This window comes from Aythya marila (assembly GCF_965140915.1).
Source record: "Aythya marila genome assembly, chromosome: 4".
In the NCBI taxonomy this organism is placed as follows: Eukaryota; Metazoa; Chordata; class Aves; order Anseriformes; family Anatidae; genus Aythya; species Aythya marila.
In genome coordinates, this window is record NC_139045.1 from 35401060 (window position 1) to 35426829 (window position 25770).

Here is a 25770-nt window from a genome sequence, read left to right on the forward strand (position 1 = left end):
TAGCTGCCTTGCCTGATCTTCCAGAGATTATTCAGCAAGACCAACAGCTCTGAAGAAATAAGTTGGTCTTTGCACACGCTGCCAGGAACACCCACTATGTCATAGTCCTCAGGCCACCGTGCTACCTGAGTATGCAGCCAAGCCTTCCCAGATGACCAATAGGTAGTTACATTCTTCAACTTTGGTGAAAATGCTCTGGAAAGCAGCTGACTTTTTCAGAGGAAATTTTAGGGGATAAAGGACCACTGCTGATGGCAGCTGGTACAGGAACACAGTGTCAACAGTGAGTGACTGGGCGAGAGAGAAAAGGGAAAGACTGTAAAGACTCACAGTGAACAATGAAAGCTTGTGGTCCTAACGGCCTGTGTGTTTTTCACTTAGGTACCTATAGCACTTACCAGGGGCAAGGTACACAAGTTCAGCCTCATAGATGGCACTTGTTTTACAGCTAGACCAGCATCTCCAGTGGTATTGGGTTATATATGGGTAGCCTTAGGAATCTCTACCTATTGGTACCAGTTTTGGTGAAAGGGTGTAGTGTGCTAGGGGTTTGTGAGACAGACTGTGAGAGTGCATTTAGTATTCTACGCACCAGTGCAGAATACCTAAACACCAGTGACTAGGTGCACAAATATTAGAGTTTACCATTTTTCTTCTAACAATCCAAAAGACATATTGGCCATTTTGTAGGAAGTCAAAACTTAGATAAGAGCCTGTGTGAGTTATTCTTGTTTAGCCAGCGGTGCGTGACAGCTTCCAGCAAAGGGTGTGTATAGTGGGATCAATACAAATCACTGCCCAGAGCCTACTAATGTTGCTGTCTGTGAGTGGAAAGGGGATAACAGTCTGGCCAAGGATGATGAGGGCAGGATTCTCATTACACAGCAGTCTTTTATATGCCCCATCTTAATGTCCACACAAAGTCCCAGCTTTTATTGTGATATGGTAGAGTCCCTTTCCAATAACATCATCATACTTCTTTGGGAGCTGGTAGATGTATACAGGCACAAAGGTGTTAGGGACAACTGGTGAACCCAAATGGAGCCCCGCAGAAGTATTATGTAGAGGCAGCTGATATGATAGACAAATAAAGCCTAGTGATCTGGAAACTATTGGTTCAAGCCAGTAAACATGAGCCTGAAGTCTGACACAGCCACTAAAAGAAACTGAGCTGTAGCCAAGAAGATCCTTTAATGTCTTTATGGAGACTCAATCCTAAACTTCGAACAAAAAACTTTTTTTTTTTTTACTTTTTTTTTTTTTTTTTCCTTCACAGTTCTCTGAAAACATCATTCAAATAGTTTTAGAGAATTGATGTCTTAGGTTCTACCAGCTTAGGTCCAGCTAAAGATTTATGGTTCAAAATAAGTCCAGATAAATAAATATCAATGGGAGTTGCTGCCTGGCAGTGTTCAATTTTAGATTCATTTAGAGGTAACCAAGAAGTAAGACATTTGTACCACAGGAAATATGAATGCTTCGACATCTGCATTTCAGTTTTCATTGAAAAATACCTGTTTTGGTTCTGTGCTTAGTTAGAGTGGATTAAGGCTCTCATTGAGAAGACCTTTACGAATTTTTTTTTTCCTCCAAAAATGCTATGTGTTAAGTGATTTGAAAACTCAGCTTCTTCATATAAACTGTCACCTTCTTATATTGAAATTAAGCAGAATGCCATATCTTCATGGCATTTCTGCTTCAGTTTCCATTGAAGTTCAAGCAGTATGTCCTGAAAGGGAAAACAAGGTCTGACTCCTGGGTACTTTCATGCTAGCCAAAATCTTGGAGTGTTCAAAAATTTTCAAATAATATATATAATTATGTATATATAAAATTATATTTTTTAAAAATAATTTTCACACCAGTAAAAACTGCCTTAATAAATATTTGGCAGTTGGCATGGAAATAAAAGCAGTTCTATTGCAATTACACTCACTCAATATTATTAATATGTGCTTGCTTTGAATAGAAGAACTCTTCAATCTTGTTTTTAAAGAAAGAGTTCTAAAATATTTACTGGGGTGTTAATACCGTGAGGGAGGTGTGGGCTTGCTGTGATCTTGACGATGTAAGTTTGAGAAAGCCTAAACATGGTGATTAAAATCTGGCTACTAGACCATCAGGTTTATGGTGAATGCCTTAGATTCTCATCTCATTTACAAATTAGCACTTTGTTATCCTTGTGTAATGGTGTTTGCCTTTTCCTGAGCTACTACTGTGAGATGTGGGACTGGGTTTGTCCTTGCCATTTCACTAGGGAGTTATCTGTTAATAGAGAAAACAGAAGTCACCTATGGGAAGGAACGCAACAAAAGCCTGCAGCAAGAAGAGATTTGGAGGTTGGAGATGGTTAAGGATAATTCTTTTGACTACATATTTGCATTTACATTGAAGCTTTATAAAATGGAACTGCTAATGTGGGTTTCTTCCTATTATTTGATCTCATACTTTGGGATTGCTTTGTTTCTTAAAAGGTCAAATTTTAGAATTTTTACTTCATAAGCCAATTAACAGATCTGCTTGTAAATATCCAGAATACAGGCTTTCAAAGAATAAGTGCTATCAGTGATCCCATAAAGCATTTTTAAGGAGGAAAGTGGTTACTTTAAGGACAGAAATCAACTCAGCACTACTGTAGTCACTAGTAGAAACACAACTTCAATCTCAGTAATTGAGATTCAGTTTTTCTAGCCTTACTCTTGAAGGTTTGCACTTCCTTCTATAAACAGGGTACATGAAACCAATACATCAGGAAACAAAAAATACTACTTTGAGTATGTCACAATAGGAGATGTAATTTTTGTGCTTGCAAACCATGTGTCATCCTTTAGATTCCTTAAAGCGGTTGACTCTTCAGGTTAGTTGGGACAATTAAGTAGGGTTAACTAATTGATACAGTTATTTAGTTAATTAATACATTAATAAGGATTAGCATGTATATAGCAGAAAAGAAGAAACTGTCAATGCTAAAATAAAGTCTCATACAGAGGTCCTACCAGAGGCCACTGGGAAATATGTCACTAGGAATTACTACTGCTTTTGCTGGTAGATAGTTTCAGCAGTGCAATACAAATTTTCTGGCAATAAAATTAGCCAGAAAACATGGTTAATAGTTTCAAAGCTTTAGAAGGTTTATCATAGTACAAAACAAAAAGAGGAGCTCTCAGTATGTATTGTGAATGAACACAGGAGAGTCATCCATACCAAACCAGCTATTCACTAGGCCTTTGATGTGACAGACACGCAAGTTTAAATTGTTTTCTCAGTGAGAACATGAACATAACGTCAGGGTTCTTTCAACCTAAGAGAGCTTCTGTGCTTACTAGTCCTTACTCTTTGTTTCTTTTTTTCTGCGTCCTATTTGCTTTTTCCAGAAACCTTGCAATAAGTTTGCCAGGAAGGACCGATTTGGTGTTGCAGTAAGGATATTCTGCTGGAAATCAAAGTTGTGTTCTTGCTTCAAATTCAGCAAACCAGAAATTTGAATCTGTGTGTCCCACATCGTGTCTTAGAGCTGTAACCTACATGGTAGGTGCAAGAAAGATGCTTCTGACCTTAGATTTGCGTGGACATTTCTGCCTGGCCAGGATAGAACTTCCTGGGGAAAGTTTGGTACAATTCTGTGAAAAAAGTTTGTGCTGGTGTGTGGATAGTCTGAGTTAGAAGACCAAAATTTATGGGAGGCAGGGGAAGGAAGAGGAGGGGAGGAAAAAAGAAATCTTGGCCGGTCCTGTGCAGAATTTATCGAAGTGAGATTATTTAGTGCATTTGCCCTAGTGGGGGCTTGCTACATTCTTCACAATGGTAACTCTTTAATCCTAATAAGAGATTGTACCCCATCTTGTGTGGTTCTTCCAGTCACGGTGATTCAGAGAACGTAGCTTGGCCTGGCTACAGGAGTGGAGAAAATAATGTTAAAAATTGTTTTAAAACTCTAGTTTTATTTAAAAATCTGCAGTAACTAAATGGTTCCTGTAAAATGCTAGTGGTGATAGTGGGGAAGAAGGTAGCAGTTCAGGCTTTCAGGGCAAACTGGATTTATACCTTGAAATAGCTACCAATGCTTGGCAGTAACATTTGACATTTCAGTTAAATTACTACTGACTTCTCATCTTAGTGCCAAAACATTCTAGAGTGCTTTCCCAAATGGAGATGAAGAAATTTACAGACTACTGTTCTTGAGACTTTTTTTTTCCCTTAAGATTATAGGACATGCTCTCATCACTTGTGGCCTCTTGATTAAAAGTAATTGGACTTTGGCAATTTTACTTTTCCTCTTTCTTGGACCGCTGGGTGTTTTGCATGCTTGCGTGGGTTATCCGCTGGAGGTTAGCACAGTAGGTTATTTTGTTGCCTGATGCCTGTACACCAGGGGTGGCCAAACTTTTTTGACGTGTTGGCTGCACAGTGATTTACAGATTAAGGCTCTGGTCTGCAACGGTGCCAGCAAGGCTGCTGTTCTCTCTCGCTGACACATTGCACTGCTTTAAGCCGCAAACTCTTTGCTTACCCTTTCAGTCTTATTATAGTTCTTACCCCACATTTCCTTTTGGCACAAAACACTCCTTTATTTCTGCTTTGTGCAAGGCTCCACTCCTATCTCTGGCTCAAGTAACTCATGAAAATGACACAACAAACAGAAGCAGCTGACCGTAGCCTACCTGTCTTCCAAGGGGGCCATGGCTGGGACTATTTCTGCTGCAGTCTGGAGCACAAAACAGGGCCAGGTGTTGTCCTCAGTGAACGCTCAGTGAAGACTTGTGTTTAAAACAGGTGTTCTTAAAGGAACACATCAGTGCTTTTCTCTCAAAGACTGCATGGGTATACTGGCCTATGTTTAGTTTCCAAATAAAAAAAAATAAATTAAAAGTCATATGAAAGCATGCAGCATTTCTGGGGGTGTAGTAACTTGAAGTTTCTTGAAGGAATACCTGATACTCTTAAGAAAACCTGAAAGGAGAGGGAAAAGTGTCTTGTCATTTTTTTTTTTTTTCCTAGCTTTACTCTGTAAGTACTAAGAACAGTTGAACCAATTCAGAGCAAAGGATCCATCTGGTCTAGTATTTTTCTTTCAACAGAAGCAATTATTTCAGCAGTATTTTGTTTTTGTCAGCTGTAAGATAGTGCCTAGGGAAGAGTAGCAACAGGAACAGTAGAAACATATGTGATTCTTTCTCTTTAATACTTTTTCAGCCACCAGTAGCTTTTAGGTCAGAGGATTATTGTGAGCCTGATGTGAATCATCTGTTTGGTTACCTGCAACAGATCTTTCTTTCAAGTAGTTACCCAGTCTTCCTTTGAGTCCATGTAAACATTTTGCATTCACATCCTTTGGCAAGGAGTTGTACTGAATTACTGCTTAGCATAAGAAATAACTTGTTTTTGTTTTTTCTTTTTTGAACTTGGCTCCTAGTAACTTTTTTTTTTTTTTTTTTCCTAACAATTTATGTATCTGACATTTGGGATTAAACATAAACTGGCGTTTAGTTTACTTTATTTTCATTATCTTACAGGCTGAGGAGGACTGTGGACTATACTTATTACTGCCATCATTTCTCTCAGTAGTCACACTTCAGTTATTCTTAACCTTTTAGGATGAATCTAAATTCAGGTATCCATGTAATGAAGGCAGAGTTCACAGGGCTTCATAAGAACTAATTAATGTATTGAGGTTACACATGGGGAATAATTTATTATTGAATTCATCCCTCTCTTGCTGAAGGCAAATAGAAAGAATATTTTTTTTACAAGTTCCAGAGAACTCTTTCTGTTTTCTGAATGAAAAATAGGCAGGGTGTGTGGGTATGGTCCTGCGTGAGACTGATCAGGGCCATTAGAGCCTATTAGCGCACTCAGAGCCCTGCTGTATCACACGCACAGTATGGCTGATGTATGAAACACTATTGCAGAGGTAACTCTCCAAAGACGTTTTTGTCTTAAGTGAATTAGGAAAGGGTGAACTGATTTAGAAAAACAAACAAACCCAGTCTGTTGTTTTAAAATGTTTACAGACTGATTCCAAGCCTTTTTCAAATGTTTGCATTGATTCAGAATTGTTTCTTTATTTTATTTTGCTCTGTCCCTTCTGTTTGGGTCTCTTGTACTGCTCTGGTGGTCTTATGTTGGTGGCAAGAAACAGTCTAATATCCACCACCGTGTCTGTCAGCCTACCTCTGCCTCTTCAGTGTTCCTGCTGAGCTCCTGGGCTTTTTTTTAATGTTACTGCAGGAACTGCAGTAAAGTAAGTAAAACTATTGAAACTTTATCAGCAGGATGTGTAGGGGTTGGGGAGCATCTTCCACCCAGATGAATATTCAAATTGAATTTAAAGTTTGTACTAGCTTGAAGTGTGACTGGTTACAACCAAGAATAGGAATGTCTCCTTCTCCAGCAAGCAATCCCTTCAAATTATTATCAAGACCTCATAGAAGATAGTGGCAGCAGGTAGACAACTGAAGGTGTCACCTACAAACGGTTGAGCTTATCATTAGGTATTGAAGGTAAAGAACCGTTTATATTTTTGAATTTTCTCTTGTGCGTCCATCTGGTCACATTAAGTCCTATGATGACTGCACCAGAGCTCTGCATTGAGCCTTTAAGGCATGACAAAGTTAGAGACTTCAAATAAACACTTAAACCATATTGTAGTGCAGAGTTTGCTCAATATTCCAACTATCCCCATTAAAAAATGGTCCCTGGTTTTAGCTCACCATGTGGCCAAAGCCACAGAGAATCAGTGGATAAGTGGTAACTTCTGAGCACATTAGAAAGGGACGTTCTCTCTTAAAAGTGTCTGTGATATAGTTGTATTTATTTGGAAACTCTGTTTCATGAATGGTAACAAAGAAATTGGTTTTCAGTAGAATAATTCAAAGTTGTATCATCTGTACCTAATGTGCAGTTTCTGAAATTTATCCAGAAGAAAACAAGAGTGAATCAAGTATCTGGAAAGCTAATAAAGACTCCAGGAGGTCCTGAAATACCAGAAGGACTGTTACCTAAAGTGATTAGCAAGTGCTGACTTAAAGCTGCTGAAAATATAATAGGTTTAAATTTACTGTTAGGAATGATAAAGTGTAGAAGGTCTGGCTTTGATGTATGGCCAGAACCACGGGTATGATAATTCCTGCCGCTTTGATGTGGGTACCTGTGCTACCGATTTTGGAATTCTGTGTGGTTTTAGCCAACCCAGTTTCTTCCAGGGCCAAAACTGAACGGGAAATGTGCTATCCATAAAAGTCAACCACGGAAAGAGTCAACCACAGAAAAACTAGTCAAAATACGTTAAGAGTCTCAATTAGCCCATGAATGTCAATACGCATAGCATGAAATTATGTTCTTGACCTGATTTGTTGGGCTTAAGTGCAATACTCTAACGTGATTTGTAGGAAGTTTCCTTGAGTGCAACAAAAAGTGATGGCCACTGACACATTGCTTAGTCTGCTTTTGATGAGTTGAGGTATCTAGAGCAGCCGTCTTAATGGAGGCTGCTGCTGTTTTAATAGGAGGAAAACAGTGGTTTATGGTTCCAGTTGTTCATCTTTGATTAGTGTTTCACTGGCGCTATTGTTTGACATCAGAAGTAATTGCAATGAGCTAAGAGATCGTTAGAAAACTGCGTGCTTTGCAGCAGTATGGTTTGTAGGTTTCTACACAGGTCGCTCTTGAAACATACAAAACAGAGCAGAAGTCAGTATAGACTTTTTATACAAGCGTGTGCTTAGGGATACTAGTCAGAGAATTCTAAGTCCTAAGTAGCTGTATCATTTAAAATGCAATATTGTAAGTTAAAGCGTTTTCCAGCACTGCTTACTCGATGGGTGCTCACAACTTGCAGTTACATCTGAAGAAAGACTCATAGCTGAAAGTTCTCTGAAATCATCACCTCAGCATGCAGCAGCGGCCACAAAAGCCAGTAAGTTGCTGCCACTATCTGAAAGGGTACAGAGAGCCAAATTATGTAAAACCCTGATGTGCTGGGTACTGTGTGTACTGTGTGTACTTCTGATCTCTGCATGTCAAGAGGGTGTAGTGGGGTTAAAGAAGGCTTATAAGAGGGCAACTAAATGATAAAGGGGATGGAACAAGGAGCAACTGAAACACCTAGCACCGTATTACAGTCAAGGTTTACAAACGCATGGAGGTGGTAAATTAAGGTGAATGAAATATTTATTAGCTGCTAACATGGCAGTGTTAGAAGGCACTTGTAGAAACTAATACGACATCCATTTAAAACATAGTATGTACATGGCAGACAGCTAATTTTGGTACATGTTGCCACAAAAGGTTGTGGAGATGGTCAGTGAGTTCAGAAGGGTTTAAACAAATCCACGGGTGTCTGGTCCGTAAACAGACAGTAAACAAAATGAGATTTGTTTGTTAGGGGAATGACCCCAGACAGAGACCAGGCTTGTGTATTCCTAGTTAGCCTCTCCCATTGTCACTGTTCAGGATACCAGGGAAAGAAGGACCATGGGTCTCAATCAATATGACATTTTCCTGGGTTCCTATGGTTTTAAATGTAAATGTTAGTAATGAATAATGGAAAACTTCCAATATGGCATTACAAATTTCAGTCACTGTCTATGGTTACATTACGTTTTTTCCAAAATTAATTTAATAAGTTAGATTGCTAACCAGAATGCTCTTTGTGTCAATTAACTGAAGTCAAAAAGGGTTTTTAGAAGAACTGAAGACATTACATGGCAATTATTGATAGTATGCATTTATTTACTATACAATGTTAGCAATTTGCAACAAATGTCACTCCCATTATATCCAGTTACCAACTGTAGCTGCTTTTTAATTATTATTCTGATTATATTACTCTTATTTAGAGAGAAGAAAAATGCTCACAGAATAACAGAATAGTTTTGGTTGTTCTTTTAGTTCCAGAGTTGGAGGGGAAAAAATGGTTGCTTATTTGAACTCCTAACCTTTTGCTCTGGAATTCTTGCATCAGGGTGTTTCATGAGAATTCTGGCTTCAGACACGTCAGAAATATCACTGAGATAGTCTCTCTGGCAGATATTTGATACTTCCACTTCCAGCTGAGATCAGAAAGTGTGGAGAAGTGTGATTTTTTGCTTGTTTGTTTCAGTTAACCAAAGTCACTGAAAGCTAGGAAATAAAGCCTGTTTTTCACTCAGCCTTGTGGCATTAGAATAGTTGGTATTACATGACCTTTAAAATGCCAGTCCAGGTAATTCTAGGGTATTAGCATTTTTCTTGTATCCAAACTAATTTGTTGTGCTTTAGTAACAGAGGCCAATAGTAGCACTATGGGATGTACAAAGAAACAGAAAAACAAATCTGTTGACTTTTATATTTATAAATGGGTTGTGAAATTTCTGTAATGGAGTCATTTGAAAGATGTTTTTACAATGTAGACAGTAATTGCCAGTGTGACATTTTTGTCTGTTGGAAGAACTTCATCAACTTTGTGGGTTTCATAGTAGACTTAGAGACAAAAAGCTAACTACATTTGGTTTGATAAAGATTAGTGTACTTCACCTGCAAGTATTCCAAAGAAAGCTTACAAGCTAAATATCAGAGTTTGGGATGATAGAATATGGACATTATAATGTTAGCCAATCCTTAGTGCCCGGTGGTGTGAATATCTTTCCAAAAGTATGTACTGTGGAAGTAATGAAATTGAATACTGCCATTGGTAATTACTTACATGTTGCCTTACAGCACTGCTTGCCTTATAGTACTGCTGGTATTCTCATATTATGATGTGCAAAAGCCTGGCTTGACTTTTTTACTGGAACGCAAATATTTTTAATACAAAGCTTCATCTTCCTATCTTCTAATTTATGCAGGTGTTTATTTGTGAGAAGTAAAAGGAACAAGACAAACAGTAGGAAGTGCAAGAGCCATTTCTGTCAGTCTAGTTGCTGGCTCTGCAGATTTTTTAAGTTACTACATGATCTCTCCACCACATGCAAGAAATGAGTTTCTAATTTAAAGCGCTTCTGTATCTAAACTGTCAGTTTGAGGTTTTTGCTGGAGAAGTAGTTCCCAACAAGAAGTGAGTTAGCTTTGCTACTGTGTTAATTTCAAAAAAGATAGTTGGGGCTTTTGTGGGAAGAAATAATTTGAAAGCATTAAAATAAGAGTAGTTATTTAGAAGCATTAAAATAATGAAAAGCCTTTTCATTTTTCTATTTTCTGCTAGAAGAAGCTGTTTCCCTTTTTCCCCCTGTTACAAGAATCTGTGATTTCCGTCTCCTGATGGAGCATGGCATTAAATTGCCCATTCAAATGTGGGGTGATTCTTGATCACAACCTTCTCATGCATTGGCACACAAAGTGGAAATTTCTTTTACATGGTATTGTGACAAGCCAGTGATTTAAATATTTTCTTATTTGGTTTGTATACAAAGATCTTTTTCAAAGACAGTTGGTGAGTTTTGTCTCTCATCTAGACTATCATCCACAGGTTTTTCTCCCTCTTTCTACTACTCCAGCAGAGTGCTGATCTTCCTGGAGGTTATCCAGTACAAGCCTGAAAAAGATTAAGGTAGTCTGCAGAGGTGAGAGATATTTCATCAGAACTTATTACTGTTCAAAGCCACCATAATGGTTTCCACCTAACTCTCTACTTAAGCCCATGAAAATTACCAATGCTTTGACAAGTTAGAAATGTTGTAGCTGTTTTTCATGGAGCATTCCAGGAGACATCACAAGAATCTGCAGCTGAAGACTTGGCTAACTTGCCCTTAGTCTTTGGCCGTGTTAAAGCCAGGTCATAACTTGGTTTGTGCAAGGCAGAGGTAAACTGTGGGTCTACATACTTTCTGCTACTGTCAGCTAGCATAGCTTAAATTAATTGAGTGTATTTTCTCTGCTTTTCCTCCATTTAATGGAATGACTCAATTTAAGATATCAAGGACCTCAAGAAGGCAACTCAATTAAAGGATTTTTAAATAAACTTTAGAAAGCAAAGGCATCTGCTTCCTTAGAAAACATTACATGGATAGCTGTCGCATTTGCCTCACCACTAAATATTTGTACTGTACCTTTTGGAATGCAGTCCAGCTTCTTTTAACTCTTCCTGAGTACGTTAACCAGTTGTAAAAAGTGTTTGAGCTTTTACTAAATGCTACAGCCAAAAACTCTGAAAAGGCCATGGTAGTGCTGAATTCTTTTTGATGCAAGCACCTTAGTTCCTCTCACCTCCCAAGGGAATAGCCCAAGGTAACTGTAAAGTGAACCTCTGTGCAAAGCTACAAGGAAATTTATGTTTTTATTCTTTCTGCTGGCTCTCCACCCACTGGAAGTTGATAATGCTAAAGTATATTGCTTTGGAGACCGGGCAGATGAAGTCTGGCTTCAGGCAAAGGAATAGGTTTGTCCAGGTGGCCACTTTAAGCTTGCATTGCTGAGCACCAGGCTAAAAAAAGACAGCTGTCAGGGATGGAGAATTAATGTTGCTGGGTTGTTTGACTTCTAAAAAAGGGATTGTTACAGATAGTAGCGAGTGATTGAGTCACACAAGATCTCTGAGGGAATGACCGTCTCTTCAAAGATACTATGAAAGTATCACTTCAAGGTAAAAGGATGTAGGTATTTGTAATTAACCATAAGTGAGGGGAACTTTCAGCACTCTTATCTGAGTAAACTAGGACTTGATGGGAAATGCCTTCCTGTCCTATAAAATGCTGAGATTACTGGAGAGAATTTTTTTCTTGTTCTGTATCGTGGCAGGGTAAAACAGCTGAGGTCTGTGCTTCCAAGTCTAGTTTGTTGCTGCTGCCTTAACTAGCTTCTTTTAGCCTGAGTATTTGTAGATTGCAATCCACTTACTTAGAGTTGGTCGTGAATAAAGAAATTAAAGGGCCCTGCCACAGAATAAATCTACACCAGATTCTAATGAAGAAAATCTATGTTCAACAATTTCACTGTCCTGCCTGATGCTGTAGGAATCTCTGCTGACTGAATGCTGTAGTCTGTAAGTCACTGAATCAGGAGGTAGCAAGTAAGTTGTCAATATGGTAACAATAAATAATGGGGCATAAGACAGTTACCCTCAGACTGCCAGGCTGCTGGGAAACTTGTCTGCAGCCTGAGTCACTCTGCTTCAAATGCTTGTGAAAACTTTGATGTTTTATGTGCTAGGCAAAAGCCTTAGCCACTAGGGTGTTGTATATGTTCATGAAGGTACGTATTTCTTGTATTTCTTTCTCACTGCTTTAGGTCAGAAATTCTCTTCAGGGCCTGAGATATCTTCTGCTTTTTTTTTTTTTTTTTTTTTTTTTCCAAACCAGAACATGGTGATTATACCATGATTTTCAGTATCATTGCCCCACTATCTGCAGGCTTGACTTACCTTACCTTTATTTCTGTATTTCTCTATCCTGTTTCTATTGGGAAATTGCAGATCAAGTATGACCAATCCTACTTATTTAAAGAAGTAGGCTGTTTTAATTAACTTTTGCCCATTGTTGCTAGAAGATTCTGTAATGCCAGATTGCAGGTTCCAGTGTGGGTATGGAGTTGTTTAGTTAAAAGGGAGTAAACTGGTAATCTCTAGAATTAAGAAGTAAGTACAACCTCTTCCCCGACTCCACCCCCTACCTCCCAATTAATGAGTTTTTTTTGTTTGTTTGTGTGTTTTTTAATTAATAAGTTAACATTCATTCAACAAGTTTAACAGGAGAGGAAAAAAAAAAAAGATTCACACCAACAGACGTGCACTTAGTGACATGGTCTAAAATTTTGGGTATACCTGTGCGGTGCCAGGAGTTGGACTTGATGATCCTTATGGGTCCCTTCCAACTCGGGATATTCTATGGTTCTAAGTTATTGCAGTGCCAGGCATCACAGACATAGCTGTTGTTCATGTTTGTGTTTATTTCTGTGTTTTGTTTGTTATCCTGGCTAGCTCAAGTAATGCTGAAGTCAGTGGGATTTACCGGCAGCACAAAGGATGCATCTGTTTAGACTTAACTTTGGGATCTCATTCAGGTATTGCTGTGCGAAGCAGCAGTAAGAGTCTGGCTTCAGGAATAATGGCAAGACACTGCACATGACTGTCATTTACAGAAAGGTATAATACACCGGAGTCATCTGCAGACATTTAGAAAGCTGACTGCTGATTCTAATTCACACAGGTTTGTCATTTGCTGAGTTCATCAGTTAGCTCTGCCATCTTGAGCAAGACTAGTTGTTTTCTGTGTATTATGTGTGACTTGAAGGGAATGCTGGTGGATCATTACTTGTTTCAGACTATTGAAACAACAACATTCAGTATGTAGTTTGTTTTTGAAAGAATGTTAATGACCTTGTCATGGGCATTTTTCTGGGATTTTCCACAGTCAATAATTTTAGAGAAAATATTTTCCATATAAATTACGATAAATTACACAGTAATGTGTAGTGGTAGAGTAACAAATCCTAAGCTGTCTACATTCCCCTTTAAGGAACATACTATTTGCCATTGGACCTTTTCTATTTCGGGCTGTTGTTGGCAGTTACAAAGGTATGAACACATTGAAACCAACTTTAGGAACAAGTGCAGTAACCTGTGAAAATCAAGGTTCTTTCATTCATCTTCTAAACGGATGTAGAAACTGAGGAACTCAGGTTGGTGTTGAAAACAGCAGTCCTGTTTTTTGCAGTTCATTGCATATCCGAATACATCTATTTCTCTGAAGCTCATGTAGCAGCTATTTTTTGTATCAGGAATCAACTCACTTGAGAGAATGCTCAGATTGAGAGCGAGTGATACCGTGAGGGCAAGCTGTGTGTCTGTCATGTTATTATCTTCAAGTTGTGTGTCAGGTGCTTGAGTCTTGTGGGTGAACCAAGGGATTCTCCTCTCAGTTATACTAGAAGGAAATAATAAGTCTGTCTCAGTTGAAAGTCAATGGAAGACCAGTGGAGCATGATGATACTGTAATTTACCATTTAATGGCTTCCTAAGGGACAACCGAAATACTTGAAAATCATTTAGTAAGAACTCTGCTCTTTCTCAGACATAGGTGACTGGAAGAATGTTCTCATAAACAAGGAGTTGCTGTCTGTTTCTTCATCCTAAAATGATACTCAGTGATTAATATCATCTTCTCCAAATCGCTGTTAACTCCCATCTGGTTTTACTGGATTCTGTATATTTTAAAGAATTCTTCAAGTGCCACAAAACCAGGCTTTAATATACAAATATTTTAAACCTGTTAATAACTAGGTGTATACCTTCTACATTTCCAGTGCTTTCTCACCAGAAAGAAAAACAATACTAAAATGAGAATACTAAATGTTAGATTGGGTAAGAATAGTTTTACCATATTTAAGACATGTTCTTCAGCAAGGCAGGCTATAATAAGGGCAATAAATCCAAAACATGTATAGAATTTTTAAAAGTATTTTTTTTTTAGTAAGTGCCATCTACCTTGCCATCTTATCCAGAAAAAAAAAAAAAGGTAATGCTAAAATCAATTAAAATATGCAAAGAGGTCTCTTTCAAATATTTATATTAAAAACATACTGAATATAATAATGAAAAAAATGTGGTGCTGCATTTGAAGAAGCTCTACATAGGTCTTCTGATGAGTATAGTTTGGCAAAATCTGAGTTTCTGTAATTCAAACCGATTTCACTGGAATATAAAGCTTCTTATAGCTGACAGTTTGCCTGTCATTCATACCAAACAGATCTTACACTACAAAGATATGTTCCTTTGCATATAGCTATTTTGGCAGTTTCAGTCTGTTTTTCCTTGAATGAAACAAATTGTATGGCTGTGGTATATGCCTTTAAAATGTCTGAGTATCTTCCTGTTCTGATGTAACAAAGCTGTGAGTCTTTCTGGGTTAATCAAAAAAATTCATCAGTGAGAACAGTTTCCCACACTGCCTTTACTGCATAGTTACATCCAGAAGTGACTTTCATGGCTTTGGAAGGTTTTAGTTAGGTTTTCAGTAGTGATGTTGCATGGCTGCATATATCTGCAGGACCTTTCTAACTCCTGTAGGTAGTGAGGTACAGGATAGGATCATGGCCTTTTGTTTAGAGCCTGCCCCCCCCCCCCCCCCCCCAAGAATGCTAATCTCCTGTACCAGGTGTGGCACTTTCTGGAATACTTTTCATTAAGATCTCTTCATGAAGTTTGAGCCAAACTTCTGCAGATATAGATGTATATGGTGAAATTCATACCCAAACATATGCATTTTTATGTTTTTCAGATGTTGCACTCACACTTTCTCTGAATGTTGATCTATTGTTCTGAAATACTGCTTTTGAATATGCAGCACAAGAAAGTGAAGTGAAGTTCACACAGTACTGTAACATGCAAGCTAATGGAATCCCCAGTTGGATTCTTCTATCTAAAAAAAGTTGTGCTTTTATGGCTCATGTTCTGTAAAGTCATTTGGTGTTGTCAAGACTGAAATAATTTGTGATCATATTTTTATAAACCTATTTAATGAATATACCCAGAGATTTAAAGTAGGGTCATTCTGAAGCTTCTTAAAGAGCCCATAGGACATTTTCCAGATAGCTCCAACTTCCACATGCCTTGCTTGTACAGGTAACATTGGTATGAAAAGGATGACTGAAAACAATGAACAAACCTAGAGAATTTTAATTTCATTGCCAAGTAAATGACAAAATTCCTATCAAGTTTAGTGGTGCCGAGATTTCATCGTACTTTGCATACTAGAGGAGCTGGGCAACCCATTTGTTTTACAATGTTGACAGAATAAGCTCCTCTTAACAGATTATCAAAAGCTTAGGGTTTCTTGTGATACCTGCTCAGAAAAGTTTGGCTCTTGATGCAGCTTTTGCATGAGTTTGTCAGTCTATCGTTTATTGGAGGCCCAGGACTGTGTGGGGAGTATATTTTTTGCCTCTATAAACTGTTCTAAATAGAGCATACTTTCTGCATTAATAGCCTTTGAAACTGGATTTCTCATCTCTAAATCATACAGAAGAGATTTTGTAAGATTTCCTCTACAAGATTTTTAATTCCCATTTAAAAATAACTAAACCAAAGTAAATGACTGTATAAAGGTTACTAATCAGCATGATGGCAGATCTGACATTAAGGTAGCAGCCCTGTTTAAGCAGCAGGAGTAAAATTATTTATTAGTAAATAATAATAGTAAATAATAACCTGCTGAATAAAATTATATATTTTCTGTTTTGGTCCCTGAAAAACTTTATCAGTGCCCTTGTGTTTATGTTTAAAGAAATTCAAAGGCACCTACATAATTTCTATTTTTTTGTACTTTTGTCATTGTCTAAGTCTCCTTTGGCATTTGACTTCTTTTCTCTTAGTGTAACTAAAAAGAAGCTAATTTGTACTTCTTTCAGAGCATTCAGCTTATTCTCCTTTCTCTACACCTTTCTTTGCCTCTTAATTGCAAACCTTTCCTCATTCTGATTCACTTACCTCTTACATCATCCCAAATGGGCTGCACCCACAAGCATTCTTAAACATTTTCACAGAACTGGGGGAATTATGAGTTACTATATATGAGTTACTGCTAACATGCAAAGCTTACATAAATCATTTTTCCACTAACTCAGGTCCTGACTTCACGGTGGTCCCAAAGTGATAAGATGCTGTGCTAAAGAAGGCCCTGGTACTACTTGTTGGCTTTAGAAGGTTGATTTCAATGGGGGTTGGCTGTATTAAAGAGCCATTTACGTTTTGTTGTCAAGGAGAACTTGCCAGGGGACCTAAAGGGTCATTAGCCTCCACTTAGCACCATACAGTGCAGCAGATGCTTCATGACATGTCACAAGGAAAGGCTTTAACTGAGTGTCAAGAAATCCCAGCCTCATCAGCTTTATTTCTTTATTTATCTGCTGCTGTCTAGCACTGAGTTGCCATTGTATTGGTAGGTGGGCATTTATTTATACGAATGAATGACAACATTGCCAGTGACTGCATATTTTACTCCTGTTTTAGTAACTCATCCATCTATGTAGAGTGATTTGGTCCTTAGACAAGAATTAAACCTAGAAATGTAAATTCTGTGAGGTTTTAAAATTCTACTTTACTTGAAACTTGTGAATGCAGACAAGCCACCCATTTATTTTAGAAAATAACCTAGAATTACCAGGAGTACCCTAGCTGTCAACTTCCTGTGTGCACTACAGTTACTGCAGGGTTGTGATCCACAGGTTTCCGATGTGACCTACATACAGTTTTAGCACTCCTCCTCTGTAGTAGAGTACAGAGGGTGGGATCTGGGGTACTTGCAACAGAGAATGTGTTCTTGCAGTTGCTGTAATCTTTGTTTGTGTATGCATTTTTCAAATACACAAAGCACGAGGAAACAAACTACAGCACAGCTTGCCTGAAGAGATTGTAGGTGAAGTTCTAAAACCAGCAAAAACCCCAGCAGAGCAGAAGCCCTTAGAAGGAGATTGGCTGGTTAGACAGTATGTGAGTATGTCAGGTTTTACGTGGTAAACAGGGCAATTTTGTAAGAGAGTTTGAATTTGGCCACTCTTTTAACCATGATGGTGGCCTTACAATGTGATTTTCCTTCCTCTCTTTTGTTTAGACAACCATGTCTTCAGCACTACATAAATCATCTGAGTTAATCTGAGAAGTGACGGTTTCCAAGTCAGAGTAGCCACACCCTGAAAGCATGGCATGTGAGACACTATGCCTTCTATTTTAGGAATTCTTCCTTTCATCCAAAGAAAATCTCTCAAGTTGTACCTAAGCAATAAGGCCCTCCTGAATAAATGGGAACTTGCTGTGTCATCTTGTCACTAAAGAATACTAATCTTCCTTTCATCTAATATGAGTTTACAAAGTGGCTGGTAGAACTTTGTTTTCAGGGTAGACAAATGGATTTCACTACCATGCAATAGCCAAGGAGAAGCCCTTTGTCCCACGGAGAACATCTATGCCTATTTCTTCTTTACTCTGTTGGAATGAGGTAATTTTATTAGTATTTACACTGTGAGAGAATGGAAACCTCTGAAATTGCTCAGAGGAAAAAAAGGAGTAACAAAATAAATAAGATTAAAATTCCCTCTCAGAGAACACTTTCATGAGGATCACTGAAATTTTGTTGAGCGAGGTTTTCAAAGTTACTGATACCTCTGTCTGACTCTCTCAACAGAAGTCTTTGCATAGCGATAAAGTAGTACATGTGGGGAGTTCAAGAAGGCCAGCTGGTATTGGATTGACTGCATGAGTACTGCCCAGATAGTTTGTGTAGATGCAGCCCAGGTCTACAGCTAAGGCTTCCTTTTTCTTCTGGCTGTCTGTAAATCCCTGAACGAATCATCAGAGTCAAAATTTACAGCTGGAAAAAGGATGTCATGGCTGGGAGAACTATAGGAAAATAACACAGAAATCAGCAGCATTTCTTATAGACACCAGAGTGGCCATTGTACCACAGAAAAGTGAAGTTATGGCAAGTCATTCAGCTTTTCTTTAAAAAAAAAAATGTTTTCTTTCAAACTATATTGATTTATAAAATACAATTCAGTCTCTATGAAAGTGCTTACTATATATGGTACTTTCACATCTCAAGGCTCCCAATCATTTTCGTGTAGATTACATCTAAATACATAGGTGATTGTATAGAATACTTCTTTGCATGTTTGCAGCCACACTAGCTATATTTCTTCCAATTCTTGGTCACAGTGGGGCTCTCCAATTTGCAGCCATGCAATGACAGGATCTTCTGTTTTAACGGTATTTAGCTGTAGTTTGGTAGATAGGAATGATGAGGGATTGGGGCTGTGTTACTGACCAGAATTTTTGTACCCCATGAGACCAAGATCTGTGAATTAGCCGTGTTAACGAGCCCCATTTTGGAACCTGTCAGTGTAGTTCTATCAGTGCAATATTTTTGTACTTTTTTTTTTTTTTTTTTTTTTTTTTTGAGGACATGGGGTCACTTAATGATTTTAAAGCAATTGTCAAAATTGAGACCCAAAGAAGACTGAAACAGAATGTTTCCTTTAACGGTGTATTACTTATTTAAAAGCATTGTATTCCCATTCATTTTGATATATGTTTATCTAAGTATATTGAAATCTAATGCATATGAATATATAGAATATCTTTGGATAACTCTAAGGGAGGTCTCCAAACATATATTCTTGAAGTATTGTACCCTTGTGAAATTTTTAGGAAAGTTTATTTTTTTCATAGACGGGATCAATAAAATTACTCTTGCCGCTGCCTGTCTCAATCAAGTGGCTTTGCTTTAAAAATAGACAAAAATAAATCAAAAGAATGCCAGGTAATGCCCTGTTACTAAAACATCCAGCTACTCATAATCTGAGTGAAAGAGATCTTGGGGACTGTGTGGGGGAGTTGAAATAGACATACCATTTGAAGAATGAGAACTTCTAGGACATTGTTCCATGTTTCCTTGCACAACTATGCCTTCAACCCCATCCTTGCATCCTTTTATTCCAGTTTTGAAGTGAAATTCTGGCTTGGTAAAACAAGTATTTTACTGTGTAATTCACTGGTGTCAGGACTCAGCTGTTGTCACTTTGACCAAGACTGGCTTTTGTAGAGTTGTTCTGTGATGGAAGCAAGTGTTCACCATGAAGCAGGAAAAATCCAGTGATTTATTAGAATGTTCTGGTGGAGGATAGTAGCTTCTTGAAAATACAGACAAACTCTTTAATAATAAAAGAAACACTGTATATGAAAGAAATGAAGGAGCCATTCTCATTATAAGCATCTGTAATTAGAAGGGAGAAAATCTGGTCTGTAGAGAAGCAGCAACAAAAAGAGGAAAAATCAATAAATCAAAAGGTAATGGGATCTGAACAGCCTACAGAGTCGTATCTAACAGCTGCCAGCAGTGGAATGTTTGAGAATAATATCGGAGCTGTTACCTGGTAAATCGAAGAAATCTGAGAAATGAAAAGATCAAAATGCAACAGCTCGGAGTAATGCCAAGTGCCATACTGTGTGTATCTGCCTAAACAACAAAAATGTAGAACACTAATCCATTAAAAGCTCCCATAATGATAATAACCTAAATTAGGGCAATGATTTCTGAACTTTGGCATAAACCCTGGAGCCTAGTAGATCTCAGAATATGAGAATGGGCTTGAGCTGCAAAATGAGCATCCAGACGTTGAACACATGATTTTCTGGACCACCTCCATTTCAGCTATTGGAGTAACATGCAGGAAGCAGAGAATAGACCCCCTTAGAATAGTATTCACTAGTGAAGCAGAAGCAAAGTCAAAGTAGATGTATTTTGTAGTTTTCTCCTCTGAGGCCTCCCACAGTAGAAGAAAGCAGGGAAAAATCATGGCTGGTACTCTATCCAGCTGACAGAAAGTCCCCAGGGTGTGTTGTCAGATGACATATGTTTTCTTATTACCTAGGGTTTTAGCTTTTGTTTGGGTTTGATGATTTTTTTATTTGTTTGCTTTTCGCTCTGGAATGCACAAGTAATTTAAAAACTGTTTTAAAGAAAAGGGGAGAGTACAGTTTGAATTATTTGGATTTTTCTTTTCTCTTTGCAAGAAAACTTACGGAATTTGGCATCTTAACTGAGCCTTGCCTGATCTGATCACAAACACAGTCAAATTTTTATTAAAATGTTTTCAATCTTTCAAACATGATATTGATAACTGAAATGGAGCAAAGAGACAGTAGCATCTGGTTTTAATGAATGTGGTCTGCTTATACTTGAAAGCAAAACCATGCAGGAAAAGACTGGAAATTCTTGTTCAGAGAATCAAAGTGCAATAGTGTTTTCCAATACCTGACATCTGTATGCTTAGAATGACCTGGGTGACTTCACTCAGCCGGTTGTTCATATTTTTTAGATTAAAATGTCATATTTGAATCTGAAATATGTTTGGTACTTTTTTTTTCTTAGATTGTTGTGTACTTCTCTACACTCCTACAGTCTTAACAAAGCATTTGCTTTGAGTGCTGTCATACCTTTTCAACTTGGCTAGCTTCTTGCATGTAGTCCATATCAAACTACTTTTTATATTAGATGTGTGTGTGTTCCAATCACTATAGAGTAGTCTGGGCAAATTGGGGGATCCTTTCTGGAGATAGTTTTCTGCCATATGCTTTAACATCTGAAAGAAAAGAATAACCCGAAACACCCTCATAAACTGCAGAACTATGTAAAAACCACTTTCAGACATACCCGGTATTTCAGCAAAAAAAGTGAGGACATTGTCAAAACAAATTGCGCAATAGGCCACCCTGTCCTACTACCTTCAACTCAAGCTTATTGGCATCTCAGCCATGCCCTTCATGGGGAACCTGCACACCACTGGGGCATCTTCCAACAGAGCAACAGTAGTTAGACTAGGCTAATAAAGCTTCCTGCATCTTTTCTAGGAACTCACATTTCTTATGTGAGGTGGATAAACTTGTTCTGAAGTGCAGTGTAGATAGCTGTTTGGGTTTTATACTTCGAGTTCCTCCCAGTCAAGATGATGGTGGTGCATTTTTATTACCTAACCTCTTTTTCTTCACACCCTAATTGTCTTTCTTGGATTCGAAGAAGTAGTTGCCAGGGTGCCTAGCACAATGTAAGGCTCTGAATAATCACAGGAAAGATGTTGTGGGCATTTTCCATACCACAGAGGAGCACCATGCGTGATGAATCCATCTAGCTGTAAAGAATACACCAGGTGCTTGAAAATGGTAATTTAAATTCCGGTGTATGTATTTCAGCATAGTGTTGTCCTTGGACTAGTGTCTGAATTAAGAGTAACAGTTTAGAAAAGAATAAATGCATTTGACCATAGGCACCAACCTATTGCCTATATTTGAAGTTTTAACTTAGTTTTTCACATGAAAGACAGAGGATAAACATCCCAATTAGCAGTACCTACATTCCTAAAAGTTTCTAGCTTTTAAAACTTTAGTGAAAGTGGCTTTCAGTTACCGCTAACAGCTTCTTTGAATCCTTTTGTTACAATCTCAAAGCTGAGAAATCAATGAGGTTGGCCAGTTTGATTAAATAGTTTTCTTAAGTCAAACTATTGTAAAGTTAGCCTTTAAAAACAAATATGCTGCATTGCCTTTGACCATTTACAGTTTTTCTTTGGCTCCACCAAGCATGTGGACGTCTAATCAGGGGATTATCAAGTAGACTAGAGAAATATAACAAAGTTCTGTGCTCTAGTAAATATTTGTGTAGCACAAGCCTGGAGAAAGTCCATGTTATATTTTACTGTTGATAATTTAATAACTCTATGGCACGCCTGAAACTGTACAGTAAATGTCAGGATGTGTCAAATGTGGTATCTTGTAAAATTTAATAAGCTCATATATAAGATGAGGTGTGTTCATGGGTAAGCAACACTGTTATTGGAAAACGCATTTTGTAATAGTGTTTAGGACAATCATCTGAGTTTTGCCAAGGAATAAAGTGAGCAATAGCCATCCAGTTTATAATTAATAATTATTACAACATAAGTGACAAACTGAATAACGCATGCAGAAATGGTCCAGTCTATCAAATGATGATGAGACCAACCAACAGATTTCATATAACAATCAAAAGATCTGTAATTTCCTCTTGCTACAGAAAATAGACCATAGTGTAAACAATTGATTAAATTAACTGAATCTGTGTTCCATGTGCTTAAGGGATAGCATACAGCATGCTGTCTGCCACAGTAGTTTGTTTGCACTGAAATTAAGCAATAATGATTGAGGCACAGAGCATTTCCTGGGGATTAATGACCGCCTGAGAGGAACTGATGGCCCAAAGAACAGCTCCTGGCCATTAACCCCAGCCAGTCATTAATCCAAAGGAAATGCCCTGCCCCAAGGTCGTTATTACTCCTAGAAAATGAAAACGAAGAAAAACAAACCCGTAAGGACCTAGGTATTTGTTCTGTGTGGTGAAGTTTCAAATCATTTTGTGTGTGCAGATTTTGATAAAACAAATACTTTACCAGTTATTTAGCTGGAGTGCTCATTTCTCTCTAAAGCATCTTGATATCATCTAGACCTACAGAGTTGACAAGAGGCTAACAGGAGAAACATGATCTTCTTTTCACCTTTATTAATCTGTTTCTCAGTATGGAATGCAATTTATGTTTAATTCTAAAGTGATTTAAGCAAGGTGAATGTGTACTTAAATAAGTATCTTTAAGTAGTCTGCATCATGTGAAGTATTTAGAGTAAGTGCTGGCAGAACACCAAACAGACGTAGATACTGTTCTTGTTATGTTTAAACCCTTCTTTTCCTAATTCTGGAATCAATGGACAATCTATGCCTTTATAAGCAAGAATAGTTATAAACATTACAGTTTACTGTATTCTTTTAATGTAGCAAGTATGCATATTGGATTTCTTGAGGTAAATTGTAGTTCTCGGATGTTCATTGTTTCCTCTCTACTTTCTGAAGCTGAAGAGCACTTCAGAAAATTTAAAAAAGATGACTGTTCAAATATATATTTTACTATCTTCTCTACTGTGAAGCAGCATTACAGCATTCAGGAAATCTGTGAAACTTTTGTTTTCGGAAAACTTGCAAGCCAATTGCCATATGAATTTCCATTTGCAACAAAGTGATAGTGATATGTATTCATTACATAAATTGATTCAATGTTAACATAAAATGTGAATTTACATTATTCATTTAGAGATAGAAATTTTGCTTTCTAGACTATGCTATCAATAAGATCAGTTTATTCACCTTATTCTTTATGGATGTAACATTGGTAGAACTAGGTAACTTAGATCAGTTGTAACTGATGAGAGTTAATGATCTATCTCTAGGCACCTCTAAAAAGAGAAGAGAAGCTGGGATAAAAGTTGAGATGAGTTTTGGGGGGGAGAGATGCTACAGCACAACTGAATAAAGAAGGCTTTTTTTTTCATGCTTTATTAAAATGTAGATTTATGTAGTCTATATAGTTAATAGCATAAAGTTAATTTGGAACTAAAACTCTGTTTAGGTGAACATCAAGAGTGTGGCAACAATTCAAGGAAAACAAGTTGATGAAGATAAAGGTTCACAAAGAAGTTGAGGTAAGATGCCTTTTTAATTTTTTTTTTTCTTTGTACATTCAACATAATCCAAAGGAATTTGTTGCTAAGATATGTTGTGCTTTCCATGTGTCGTTCATTTTATACCAAAGTAATATGTATGATGTATTATTTTCAAAAGTGATTGTAAAACTATACTTAGCTGTAGCTGTGGGAGGATGTCCCGAGAGACTACAGTGACAGTGGCTTACTGCCAATCAGAGGGAAAACTGAAATTCTATTCTTGCCTTTTCATCCATATAAGTATCTCTATGTGGAACAGAAAACTTCTAATAAAGAGCTCTTCATTCTAGCAGAACTTAGAAGTCAGTACAATTGATAGCTTAGCTAGAAAAATCTTGACTTCAATCAAGGTGTTATTTTGAGTAGAGAAGGTAATTAACCTTTGGAATACTACACAGACAGAACAGTTGTGATAGATTGTCACTGGACATTTTTAAGTTATATTTTTAATACTTACTCATATCCACTTCTTTCTAGAAGATATCCATTATTTCAAACAAGATAAATTCTAGAGAGTCCTTGACCAGTGTTATCCATGAGATCAGACAGGATGATGGCAGTGGTTTATTGTGGCCCAATAATCTGTTCCTAACTTGTTGTGTGATACTAAGAAAATTTCTTCGTGTCTTTGTCTTTACTCTGTAGTACCTTCATTTCTTAAATATATATACATGTATATATCTCTTATAAGTAATTATATTTTATTCTGATTTCCTCAAAGGAAAGCAGGCAGAAAACATGGTAGAAACCCTTGCAGTAGATGTCATTGATGTAAGAATTTAACTGTTAGTCAAACAGTGCTAAAAAAATGTTGACTCATAAACTTGGGTGATTATAGAATTGAAATTATAAAAAATGGTTTTCATGTAAATGTATTTTTCAGGTTAGCAGAACTCAGAGTGACTTTACTGGGAATAGGGTTTACAATGTTGTACCTGAATATATTTGTCATCTTCCGTTTACATGGAAGAGAATGTCCAAATCATTGGAAAGGTGTTAGGTAGGACCTGATTCAAAACCCACTAAATTTGCCCAGCTAATTGAGGGAGGTTGTCTTTCAGCTAAACTCACTGGGATTTGGATCAAGATCCTATTTTGAAATATGTAGTCTAGTCTTAAAGGAAGTCTCAAACTACTACAGATTACTGCAGAATTCTTTGTGGCGCCTGCTTTCTACTGACTACAAAAGGACTTATTTCTGTTTGGATACTTGACATCCCAATTTCTCCCTTAAGAACAAGAGCTGTTGTAGATATAGGAAACTACATAAATCAGGATTGTAATAAATGTAGTATAAATCATCATGTTGTGTAGTGCAATGTGGAACACATAGTATAATCATTCTAGCAAAAATAAAAATAAACAAAAAAACAGCCTACTTACTTATTTGAAGAGGAGACAACTGGTTTCATTTTAAGCTCTTCTTCCACTCCTATTCAGGGTACTATTTATTAGGAAAAAAATAGTGATAAAAACAGGAAGTATATAGGGAATCATCACTTGGCACTTGCAAATCTAAACAGGATGTGCTATGTTAAAAAAAAAACAACAACACACAGATACTAAGGTACAAGCAGTGTCATTCCACACTAAGGGCCAGATCTAAAAAGTGGCCAGAACTGTCATTCCATCCTGTCATTCTGGTGTTCTGCAATGTGTTCTTTTATATATCTGGCCAGCACAGTAGACTTAAAAATAGTAATGTTTTGTATAGGGAGAGAAAGGCCCTGGGAGGCACCAGAGCCACTGCACATCTGTCTATCCACAATTCAGTAGAGGACAAC

The 25770-nt window shown here is 37.4% G+C and overlaps 1 protein-coding gene across 2 annotated transcripts in view; it reads left to right on the forward strand.

The window, feature by feature from the left end:
• The window catches only part of ANAPC10 (anaphase promoting complex subunit 10), a 324259-nt gene that overhangs the window by 219412 nt on the left and 79077 nt on the right, over positions 1-25770 (forward strand). For both annotated transcript variants that reach the window (XR_014317379.1, XR_014317380.1), the window contains exon 7: positions 23893-23965. The gene's annotated coding sequence lies outside the window, so the exon portion shown is untranslated. The remainder of the gene's footprint in view (positions 1-23892; positions 23966-25770) is intronic.